Source organism: Eschrichtius robustus, chromosome 10 (assembly GCF_028021215.1).
Source record: "Eschrichtius robustus isolate mEscRob2 chromosome 10, mEscRob2.pri, whole genome shotgun sequence".
Taxonomy (NCBI): Eukaryota; Metazoa; Chordata; class Mammalia; order Artiodactyla; family Eschrichtiidae; genus Eschrichtius; species Eschrichtius robustus.
Window position 1 is genome coordinate 18,218,977 of NC_090833.1, and position 12,763 is coordinate 18,231,739.

A 12,763-nucleotide genomic window follows, 5' to 3' on the forward strand; every position below is an offset into this window, starting at 1 on the left:
AAGTGATTAAACAGGTTGCCCAAAGTTGCAGAACTGGGTTTCAAGGCCAATTCTGTCTAGCTTGGAAACTTATGCTCTTTAGGCTGGGGCATTATCTGCCTCCCATAGATGATTCCGCATTCTGTAAGCCTCTATTTCTTTGTCCATAAAATAGGCTAAGGGATATGGTATTTGGGGTAGCTGCCATTGTAGATATTTAGAATACAGACTGACATGTTCGGAAATTAAATTAATTCCCCACGCTACGATCATCAGCTCTTTAATACACCGAACAAACATATGCTGGAGAGAGAAAGAAATGGCCTTTGGAAAGAGACTGGCATATCCTAGGTGCACAATAAATAAGAACGCTTCCCTTGCGGAGTATGATTCTCCCATCAGAATAGGAATGATAAAGCTTTGGGTCAGTCACAGGCATATCATTCTTATTATTCAGCCTCTTTATTGGAGTATAATTGCTTTACAATGGTGTGTTAGTTTCTGCTGTATAACAAAGTGAATCAGCTATACGTATACGTATATCCCCATGTCTCCTCCCTCTTGCGTCTCCCTCCCACACTCCCTATCCCACCCCTCTAGGTGGACACAAAGCACCGAGCTGATCTCCCTGTGTTATGCGGCTGCTTCCCACTAGCTATCTATTTTACATTTGGTAGTGTGTATATGTCCATGCCCCTCTCTCACTTTGTCCCAGATTACCCTTCCCCCTCCCCATGTCCTCAAGTCCATTCTCTACGTCTGCGTCTTTATTCCTGTCCTGCCCCTAGGTTCTTCAGAACCATTTCTTTCTTTTTTCTTTTTTTAGATTCCATATATATGTGTTAGCACACGGTATTTGTTTTTCTGTTTCTGACTTACTTCACTCTGTATGACAGACTCTAGGTCCATCCACCTCACTACAAAGAACTCAGTTTCGTTTCTTTTTTATGGCTGAGTAATATTCTATTGTATATGTGTGCCGTATCTTCTTTATGCATTCATCTGTCGATGGACACTTAGGTTGCTTCCATGTCCTGGCTATTGTTAAATAGAGTTGCAGTGAACACTGTGGTACATGACTCTTTTTGAATTATGGTTTTCTCAGGGTATATGCCCAGTAGTGGGATTGCTGGGTCGTATGGTAGTTCTATTTTTAGTTTTTTAAGGACCCTCCATACTGTTCTCCATAGTGGCTGTGTCAATTTACATACCCACCAACAGTGCAAGAGGGTCCACACCCTCTCCAGCATTGATTGTTTGTAGATTTTTTGATGATGGCCATTCTAACTGGTGTGAGGTGATACCTCACTGTAGTTTTGATTTGCATTTCTCTAATGATTAGTGATGTTGAGCATCCTTTCATGTGTTTGTTGGCAATCTGTATATCTTCTTTGGAGAAATGTCTATTTAGGTCTTCTGCTCATTTTTGGATTGGGTTGTTTGTTTTTTTAATATTGAGCTGCATGAGCTGCTTGTACATTTTGGAGATTAATCCTTTGTCAGTTGCTTCATTTGCAAATATTTTCTCCCATTCTGAGGGTTGTCTTTTCATCTTGTTTATGTTTTCCTTTGCTGTGCAAAAGCTTTTAAGTTTCATTAGGTCTCATTTGTTTATTTTTGTTTTTATTTCCATTTCTCTAGGAGGTGGGTCAAAAAGGATCTTGCTGTGATTTATGTCATAGAGTGTTCTGCCTATGTTTTCCTCTAAGAGTTTTATAGTGTCTGGCCTTACATTTACGTCTTTAATCCATTTGGAGTTTATTTTTGTGTATGCTGTTAGTGAGTGTTCTAATTTCATTCTTTTACACGTAGCTGTCCAGTTTTCCCAGCACCGCTTATTGAAGAGGCTGCCTTTTCTCCATTGTATATTCTTGGAGGCATATTATTTAATGGATCGTTTTCTAAATAGAGACAGGGATCTTGCTCACCCTCATGCTTCTTTCAGCCCCATTTTATGTCTGCCATCTTCTATCTTAGGGACCCTTGTGAACAGCTGGTAAGCATTTCTTGAGTAGAGTTGGAAATGCATCAATGAATAAAAACATACATAAATAAGCAAGCAGGCAGCCTGATGTAGTAGGTGAGATGAAGTCTCTGAATAGTGATATTTAACGTTTGTTGGGCCCTTTCATGTGGTCTGACTTCACATGGATTATCATCTTAATCTTCTCAATAACAGCGAGGTAGGTGGTATTATTATCCCCATTTTCCAGAGGAGGAAAAAGAGGCTTACAGAGCCTTCGTGCCTCGCTCAGGCCACACAGCTAGTTGGAAGAGTTTCCCTTTCTCCCAGTGTGGTTTCTCACGGGGGTTTGGTGCAGAGCCTGGCCAGTAGAACACTGATGACGCTGCCCTTCTCTTTCCCTCCTGGAATCACAGAAGGGGACCCCACATGCGAAAGAGTAAAGTCAGAGATCCCCAGCAGGGCCTGCAAGACCCTGTTTCCCCCTTTAGCTTCTTCTCCCTCTGTTCTCTCTCTTGAATTTCCCACTGTGTGTTGTCAGCACCCCCCGCCAGCCCCCCAAGATGCAGTGCCTTTACCCTCAGTGCCTTTACTCATGCTGTTCCCTCTGTCAGGGACTTTGCTCCCATTTTATCCCCTGACGAACAAATCCGAAGTCCATTCTGGTACCACTCCTCCAGGAAGACTTCCCTGAGTCCCATCTCACCTCCACCCCCTTTACCATCTCTGTACTCATCTACCTCCTATGAGTACTCGCTCTCACACCATTCCAAATACTCTACCTGTCTGTATCTACCACTGTTTGTGGCTCCCAGGGGGCAGGGAATGTGCCTAATTCATCTCTGTTTACCCAGTTCTCTGCACAGGGCTTGACGCTGGGCAAGCACTCAGGAGACGTTGATGGAGCTGAATTTACATTGGGAAGAGAAAATCTAAAATATTTAGGTCCCAGTCTCAGCTTCAGCACTTCCTTCCTATGAGGCCTCAGTTTCCTTATCAATATACTGGGATTAATAACGGCTGCCTGGCGCTTCCCAGGGCATTTCTATGGGTCGCAAACCTACACCTCTACTCCGACGGGGACAAGGATATGTCTGAGACCTACAGCGCCCTCCTGGCCACCCATGGGATCAACAGCCCATGATAGTCAGGTGACCATAACTTTTGCAGCTTTTCCCAAAAAGGTGAGCATGAGTTGGAGACACAAGCAAGGCCTAGAAAGGGCACATCTGTGTATAGGTTGAGCTGACTAGTAATTCCAAGGACAGCCACAGAAGCTGAAATACTGATCCGAAATTTTGCTGCTATACCTCCTCTCCCCAGAGATCCCAACTTCAGCTTCTTAGACTAGAAGCCTCATAACGAGTTTGAATGAGTTTTCTGATCCGAGTAGGGATGAGGAATGACAAAGACAGCATGCAGTAAGCTCCTGCTGTGTGCCAGCCCCTGTGCTAGCTACACCTGTTGTCCCATCTCTTTGCAGTATTTGAAGTCACGTAGCAGAGTGAGTAAGATGGCTCATTCTCAAGCCAGCGTCCTGGGTTTGAATCCAGCTCTTCCACTGGATGTTTGGGTCACCTTGGGCTATTCACTTAACTTCCTGCACCCCAGTTTCTTTATACACAAAACGAGGATGATAATAGTATCTACCTCCTAGAGTTGTTCTGAGGATTTAGGATGTTAATAAAGAAAGTGTAAAGGGCTTAGAATAATACCTGGCACGTAGAAACCCTCGGGAAATGTTTAGCAATTCCTATTATTTATCCCCATCTTGCAGATGAAGGAACAGGGGTTCAGAGATCACATAAATACAGACAAGGCCAAGTCCAAATCTAGATGTGTCCAATTCTTCCCTCAACCTCACCCTCAAGTCCAAGCTCACTCAGGGCCACTGTGAAAGGAAACAATGCGTGGGAGGAGAATGAAAACACAGAGAAGCCAAGATTTTCCTGGATCGGCCCTTTCCACATTATTTATTATTTTCTAATTGATTTGTCCATTTCCATCAAGCGTTCTCTCAGGCAGAGAACACAAATGCTATTAGAGAAAGTCACCTCTTCGCCCCTTTGCTCCAGGCTGAGGAAGCTTCAGGAGAGGAAGAGAGGGGTGGGGCAGGGGCAGGGAGATGTTTTAATTGGTTGTTTATTCTCATGTAATTGCAGAAACCAATCTTTTCAGGGGGTGGTATTCATCCTGGCCCAGGGCAGAGATGTGGGATATTGAGGCCTCTCCCTTGCTTGTATGTGGGTGTTTTTGTTTTTTTTTTCTTCACACTTTGAGAAGCCCCCATTTCCCAAAAGAGGGGCCACTCAGGCCCCTGACCCCACTGGCCCCTCTCCTCTCCGGCTCGTTTTTAGGGGGGGACCCACACAAAGGAAAACGGCTCTGTGGCCAAAAGATTTCCTTCTGCTGGCTGAGGCCTTCCCACCAGTTCAGAGCCAAGCTGGGTGCCTCCCAAAAGTATCAGGGGAAAATCCTAGGGACACGAATCCATGTATTTACCTTCCTCCCCCATCTCTTTAAGGTTTGTTTATTCCCTCTGTTGATGGATGGAGGAGAAAGCAGAGAAGGTCAAAGTGAGAAAGATCATTAGCGTTTAGGGAGATGGGTTGATAAGAGGAGGAAAAGGGTTTGCTCAGGGCCACTTGCTTTCCATTTTGCCACTGTGGGGAGGTTGGCCCCCTGTGTATACTATAAATTGGTGAAATTTCTTTAAAAAAAAAAAAAAACTATCCCCCCCCCCCGCAAATCAATCCAAATCCAAAACTCTGTGTCTTTATTAATTTATGCGCAGGTACTACTCAGTTGGACAGATAGACAGACCTAGATCCATGGGCAAGTTGCCCTGCCTCTCTGAGTCTCAGCGAGCTCATGGGGATACCAGAGGGATGAAATGAGCACCAGCCTGGCACAAAGTCCCCTCCATATTCTGGTCTCCTATTTCCTCCTACTGAAAAGAAACCTAAACTGACAGTCTGCCTTCCGGGTGGCTCTCCCCGTCTCGGCTTTCAGTGTCTCATCCCTACCACCCAATCTTCTTCTCCCTCCCACAAACTCCAACTCAAGTTACTACGGTTTCCTCATCCCAAGAACCTCTGGTTTTCCCCGATCATGCCCATTCATGAAGCATGTCCATCAGTTTCTCTTCTCTGCCTTATGAGCGCTCTTCCTGAATCTCAGCCTTATAAAATCTTACCCTCCCTGCTAAGCTCAGCTTACATGTAATGTATACCATGTGTCCACTCGTGACCACCCTCCCCTGTAAAATGGGGCGATGATGTCCACCCTTCAGGGGTGTCAGGAGGACTAGAGGCAGTGCAGAAAAAGTTCCTCACAGTGTCTGGCACATTTGAAGACACTCATTGACTAGCCTAGGCTATTTTTATTGCATTATTATTATATTAATTACAATGAAAATTATTAGCAACACCAAAATCATCAATACCACTTCTAGCTGAAGATGACTTCTCCCTCCCCAGAGTCCCCTACTTTGGATTCCAGTACCTAGCACCCTGCTCTGTGTTATCGTCACTGTCTTCTCCATCAGGCTGCGGTAAGCTTCAAGCAGGTAGAAGTCAAGTCTTTATCATCTCTGTGTCTCCCCAAAACTTTCCTTCGAGAGATAGAGCTGGGGCTTCCCTGGTGGCGCAGTGGTTGAGAGTCTGCCTGCCAATGCAGGGGACACGGGTTCGAGCCCTGGTCTGGGAAGATCCCACATGCCGCGGAGGAACTGGGCCCGTGAGCCACAACTACTGAGCCTGCGCGTCTGGAGCCTGTGCTCCGCAACAAGAGAGGTCGCGATGGTGAGAGGCCCGCACACCGCAATGAAGAGTGGCCCCCGCTCGCCGCAACTGGAGAAAGCCCTCGCACAGAAACGAAGACCCAACACAGCCATAAATAAATAAAAATAAATAAATAAATTAAAATTAAAAAAAAAAAAAAAAAGAGATAGAGCTACCTCTGGTTGACAGCTTTTGAGCACCTATCTCTCCTGTAAATTGCACAACTTCAAAACAGGATGAGGAAGCCCAGGACTCAAGCAAGTGAAGCGACTTTCCCAAGGTATCAAATAAGGGGTGTAGACCTCTCTTCACTAGCCTGTATGTGACAGCACCTTTGCACCAACTAATAAAGTCGCCTCTCCCTTCGGGGGGTGGGGGTGGGACATAGCTCCTTGCAAGGGGGCACAGCTTGGAGAGTTAGGCATGGGAACGATTGTAGCATCCACCCTCCTCCTCAGCTGGACACCCTGTGCAGAACCTACATTGCCTGGATTTCTGGCCCATTCCCATGATGCTCAGCTGCCTAGTCTACAGCTCAGAGTTCCCATCTATTCAGTGAGCTTGTGAACTACCCGTGTTTTCTAAATCACGGTCTATAGAAGGCTAAATCCACAAGAAGCAGAGGCATATTTAAAGGAAAAGGGTTTCCAGGTCAGATGGCTTTGGACACGCTCTGTTAAACAAGGTTAAATACATATATTTTTTAATTGCAAGAATTTTCAGAGCCTTTAATATACGAAATGGGAATAAGACAGAGCGCGTATGAAGTATTCCCAAACATATTTGATCGTAATCCTTTCCCCCCGTCCCACCTCTGCCTTTGCCAAAAATCAAATAACAGCATAACCAATAGAGTTTGGGAAACGTTGGGCTAAGTTGGAAAGTCCCTCCTCACTTAGATCCTCTCCCCAACTGCCTGTCAAGAGAGGTGTCTTGGTGTCTCTTTTCTTCCTGCACAGCTCCTGTACCTGGCTCCTCCTGCGAAGGTTGTGGGTCCCCTGGAATGTCAGTTTCAGGGGGGCCCAGCCAAGGTGCCCAGACTTTACCCCTCTGCCAAAACTGCATTTCAAAGCCATGAGAGCAGTTCTGGAGGGAGATCAAAGCTCTCTCAACTCAACTGTCATTAGAATATTTTCTTTATGCATCTCACTCGCTGGTGAGTGCCAGCAACATATTTCCTAAATGCACTGGCCTGAGATGGTACAACTGTAATAATCTCAATGAGAGGGCTGTCAGGGCCTGTTTTATTGAATGAGAAGCAAAAGGGAACTACATTCAAAATGCAGAACAACAGCAACAATCCCTCAAATGGAATCATGAAAGGCTCAAGTTTTTCCAATTCTAGAAGCATAATACACTGGCTCTCCCATTTTAAAGATGGTTGGTCAGAGGTACGGATTCCAGTGAGCCCAGGTCAAGACTGACCAGCACCTATTTCTATTCCCACTCAGAGCAAACTGACTCCCCACTGCAGAAGTGATAGCTGAGATCTTTGAGCGGTGCCCTGTCAAAGTCCTGCTCCCTGGGCCCTTGATAGGTACAGGTGGGTTACAGGGATAGTGTCAGCCATGTGCTGATGCCCTCAATTTGAGGAGGGTCTGTCTGAGCTGCTCGTAGCTGAGAACAGGCCATTTCCAAGCTAGAGGCTGGGGACAACTCTTTCAAGTTAAGGGAAAGGGCAGCAGAGTGCTACAGAAAAAGCCACATCTTTTTTTTTTTAAGGGAAATTTATTTAAATATGACAGTGTAACATTTAAATAGAATACCTTGGACCCTTATTTTCCGTGTAGCCCATGTAGAGAACAGTCTTACACAGTAAGACTCTCTGTTACTTTCATAATTAAATGTTCTTGGATAGAATTCTAGATAGAAAGGTTCTGGACTTAAGTCTATTCTTCAATCAATGATATGAAAGTGGGGCATACGAATGTCAAAGTTTGTTATGCATATTTTTTTTTCTTTTTTATTTATTGATTGATTGCTTGATTGCTATGTTGGGTCTTCGTTTCTGTGCTAGGGCTTTCTCTAGTTGCGGCAAGCGGGGGCCACTCTTCATCGCGGTGCGCGGGCCTCTCACTATTGTGGGCTCTCCTGTTGAGGAGCACAGGCTCCAGACGCGCAGGCTCAGTAGTTGTGGCTCACTGGTCTAGTTGCTCCGCGGCATGTGGGATCTTCCCAGACCAGGGCTCGAACCCGTGCCCCCTGCATTGGCAGGCAGATTCTCAACCACTGCGCCACCAGGGAAGCCCTGTTACACATATTTTTGTATTTACTATTTTCTTCTGGAATTACACACCAAGACCTATCTGACTGTCATCATCCTTGGCCTTACTTTTCTTTTGGAAAAAAAGCCACATCTTAATAGACAGGCAGACTAGGGTTCAAATCCTCCCTCTTCTACCAAGTGGCCCTGTGACCTTGGAGAAGGGACTCAGTCTCTCTGAACCTCAATTTCCTCATCTGTAAATGGGGATGATAAAATTCAACCTAGAAAGTGGAATGTAAAAATCCAAGGAAGTAATACACAAGAAAGTCCCTAAAAGAGTGCCCAACTCATGAAAAGGCCCCAAGATGCACAATTCTATTTAGCTTGCCCATGGAGCTAGAGGAAAGTGATCTTAGGTCCCAACGCTCACGGTGTCTCCCTCCCATCAGTGAACCCTGGTTCCCATCACTGGACCAGTGTGTTTATCTTCCTCATAGGCAGTTGCCCTGTTTCTACAACTCATAGAGAAAGTCCTGTAACACTGCCTAGTTCCAAATTCTGATTGCAGTCTGTCATTCCTAAGGAGGATCTCAGTTCCGTGAAGCACTCCTCCACTTCCAGAACACACCAGACCATTTGAAAGTGATTATCAAATATAAAGATCAAAGCCACTCAAAGCAAGTCATTAAAGCAAGATAAACCTCAGAATGTTTATTGCATCCATATCCTTGTTCCAAATAACAAGATTTCTCCAAACTGTGACCAGTTCTAAAACCTGGATTTTGTACTTTTATCCCAAGGGCCCTAATGATCTGGACTTTATTCTCCTGCTTAGTTTCATTGTCAGAAATGCCTAACGCTGCCTCTCTTGTAAGAAGAGGCACAGGAAAAAAAAAATTGCTTGGAGAGTTTACTAAATTCTCGGAATCCTGAATGATTGGTTTCAAAAATAACAGCTTTTATATGGAAGCTTGACATGCAATCTCAGAAAAATGTAACAGTACCAATGAAGGATCAACTGAAAAATTGACCATTCTTTCATTATTTTACTGAATAAGTCATTCTTTCATTACCTTTCCTCTACCCTCCCTCCCTGCCTGCCTGCCCGCTTTCATTCTTTCCTTTTTAACTTCCTTTCTCCTTGCATATTATTTATTCAGTCTTTTCCTCTTTCATTCTCCAATACTTATTGAGATCATATCATATACCATACTTTAAGCTAGAAACTGGGCATAAAACATGAATGAGAAACACTTTTCACTATCAAAGAGTTAGCAGTTTTATGAAGGAAGCAAGACAAATTATCAGATGATCACAACACAATCTGATAATACTAATAAAACCTGCCATTTGGGGGAGTTTACTATACACTGGCACTGTTGAAGTCCTTTTTTATATTATCTCTTTGAAGCTTTACAAAAACCTTATGTGTTAAGTACGAGTATCCCCAACTTGCAGGGGAAGAAACCAGGGCTCAGTGGGGTGACACCACTTTTCCAAGATCCTCCCTCTTACTCATAGATGTCAAATTCAGGATATGGTCCCCAGTCTGCTGAATCCCACAGACTATAACTATTAGTCTCTTACCTTCTCTTATGATATGTGTTACAACAGAGGGAGTGCTGAATGTGATGGAAGCACAGAGGAACGACACCTATCCAGGTGAAGGGGGATAAGATATCATCGAGGTTTTCACAGGAAGAATAAGCCCTGGACCAAGTGTAGGAAACAGGGAAAATGGCAAAAGCTCCAGGAAGCCAAGAGGCCTGAAAATGCATAAGAAGAGTGAGACACTACAAGTCTTCTGCTGTGGTTTCAAAGTTGGGAGCATGGGAGCAACTTCACAAGATGAGGCCGGAGGGGTCGGCGACGGCCATATCAGGAAGGACCTTGTATACCAGGTTATGGAGGATGGGCAACATCCTGAAAGCTTTAAGTAGACCCTGGCAGATTGTTATGGAAGAGAATAAAATGATCCGGTTCATTTTTTCCAAAGAGCTTTCTGGAAGAATGTGGATGATGGACTAGAAGAGGGATAAAAGTAAAGGCACTGACAGTGGCTTGCAGAAAAGGGGGTGGATATGAGAATATCTGAGAAGGAGAGGCATTTACGCACGAGGAACAATTTGACGTTCAGTGGGGGCGGGAGTGAGAGGAGGTGAAAGGATGGGTCTGGCGTCTGATGAGGTCTACTGGAATGTCTCTCCTTCATGATTCTCAGACTCTATACATCAACTCCACTCTCCCCACCCCTACCACTGCTGCCCTAAACTCTAGGCCCATCAGCTCTGTCACTCTGGGGCTGTGCCCTCTGCCATGTCACGTGGAAGGTCAAGGTCAACCCTTAGGAAAATCACTGGCCTGAAGCTCTCTGCACAATAGGATCATAAAGGAGATGGGGGTGGGGATCGAGAACCCTGAGGATTTGGACAGGAGGAGAGAAAGGTGCTGATTCAGAGAGGGAGCGTGGGCTAATGATGGAGAGGTCCTCAGATCTTTGGATCATCTTAAAAAATTGAGGTGAAAGTAGCAATTTCTAATTTTGACAAATAAGTAAAGCATTCAAAAGGTGAAACCCTCATATATGTGGACCCTCACGTAATAAAATAAAGGGTACTGGAGTAGGACTCTAAAGGAAAGAATAAAATAATCTCAGAGTAAAGGACACCAATTTAAAATGAATACTTCTCACTAGGAACTACTCAGCTCCTATTTTTTCATTTGTCTTTTGAAAATGGCTTTTAGAGACTTCTGGGGCAGAAGGCAAAATGTCAGCACACCTGGTTCCTGGAAAGCTCAGCTCCACTCACTTGGTTAACACGACCCATCCTTCCGGACCCAGCTAGAAGCGACTCTGACCCCTAATGAGTCAAGTACCCATCCTCTCTTCCCTCAGCACCTTGGACTTCTCCACAGCAGCACTTATCCAACTAGCTACTTATTTACCTGCAGGAAATTCCAGGAGGGCAGAATCACACCTATCTTGTGAAATGCTCATGGTTGTACCCCCAGCACCTAGCACTGTGGCTGCACAAGGTAGACATGCCTGTGCACACGTGTGTGTGCGCGCACATACACACACGCACGCACGAATGAACAGTCACTCTCCTAACATCTTTTCCTGGGGGCTCTACAATCTCTGCTTTGACAGCCCCAGGGACTCCAAGTTTACTTGTTTTCAGAGAAGCCATTAAACTTGAAGAATCCCTGATAAGTAAGGAAGACCAACAGTCGAAGTGTGATGGTGTGTTCAGAAGTATCAGGACAGTAACGTGATAACTGCATGTCGAATTATTGCTTTCGCAACGGAAGCATGCAGTTCCAGGGCCCTCAGCTATTTCTTTCCACCTCCTGGCTTTCTTCTTGGAAGATCAAAACCACAATTGATAAATAATACAACTGACCACACTAAGACGAATATACACGGCTTGCTGACAGCCCTGTGGTTGGTCTTACACTTGATGTGCAGTTAAATAAAGACAAATCACCTCTATGTTGTAAGTTGTAGTAGCCACAGAGTTCTAGGTACAGGCATATCTCAGTAGACTGTGTAGTTTCGCTCTAAGTTTTAGCCATGTAAAACTTAAGTGATGTGAAGATTGACCCAACAATTTTATATTTGGGGAGGATAGAGCAAGAATTACCACATTATCATCAATACGAGTCAATATGGCAACTTCTGGATTTCAGTCTGGGCCCATACAAATCACCTAGCCTTCAGCAAATCACAGAGGTTGCTAAAGTGAGAACTATACAGTTGTTATAAGAGATGTAGCTCTCTCTGGATGATCTCGAACAAGTCTAGTGACTGCCACAAATTTGGGTCTCTTGAGGGGTTAAAAAAGAGACAGCTCTCAAAGGGTCATGTGACAGTCAGAGGTCACATATGGGGAAATAACGCTGGACAGTATGACACTGTATGTCAGGATGTCGAAAGTAGAATTAAATTCAAATTGATTTTTGGAAAGAGGATGCCGCATTCAGGGCTTGAGGGAAAAGAAAATAGCAGACATGCAGACTGCCCAAGGTGGGGCTCTTTCCTTAGGCTACTGCTAGGACTTGAGTGACAGGAGTAGGATTTTTTTTCAACTTGTCACAGAGTAAAATTGTTCCTTCAGTGTCACTGCATACAGGTCGTACTCAATTAGATACAGGGGCTGGCAAACACTTTGAAGGCAGGGACCGTCTTATTGCCCTAATACGCCTCCAGCGTCAACGCATTTGTACCTTTTTCAACATTAAGCCCCCGCCCTTTTTTACTCTAGCTCCAGTCCCACAAGCCTGGTACCAGGATTATAATGTCTGAGCAGGAACAGACCTCAGAACTCTTCTATCCCAATTCTCCCATTTTACAGATGCAGAACTTGAAGTCATAGAAGTGACTTACTCCATGCTGGCTACGAAGTTACTGGAAGGATCTAGTCACTTCCTTCCTCGTGCCGTGCCAAGCCACAGGCAAACTCCCTCATGTTGCTTTTCCACCCTCTGTACGATTCTGAGATACTCCAGGCTTTGGTGGAGTGGAAGTCACCATTGCCCTCGGTGGCTGTAAACATAGTTCAGCAGTGAGAAGCCAAGCTCAAGGCTGAGAGCTGTGGCTGGCTGGCTGAGCTCAAAAAAGGCTGGAATCACAAACATCAGAAGCTCGAAACAGAGACACTAATCCCCTCACTCTCCACCCTCCACCACCAGACCAACAAAACGACCTAGAACCTGGAAAAGAGAGAGAAAGAGAAGCAGAGAGGGAAGGAGAAAGAAAACGCCCCTCCATAACAACGGGTAAACGGGAGCCTGTTCAAGGTCTGCAGACAAACCCGTGGGCAACACGCACGG

General features: G+C 45.0%; 1 protein-coding gene across 1 annotated transcript in view; it reads right to left on the reverse strand.

Moving 5' to 3' along the window:
* Positions 1-12,763, reverse strand: part of PAPPA (pappalysin 1) — a 254,556-nt gene that overhangs the window by 198,956 nt on the left and 42,837 nt on the right. The window lies entirely within an intron of this gene.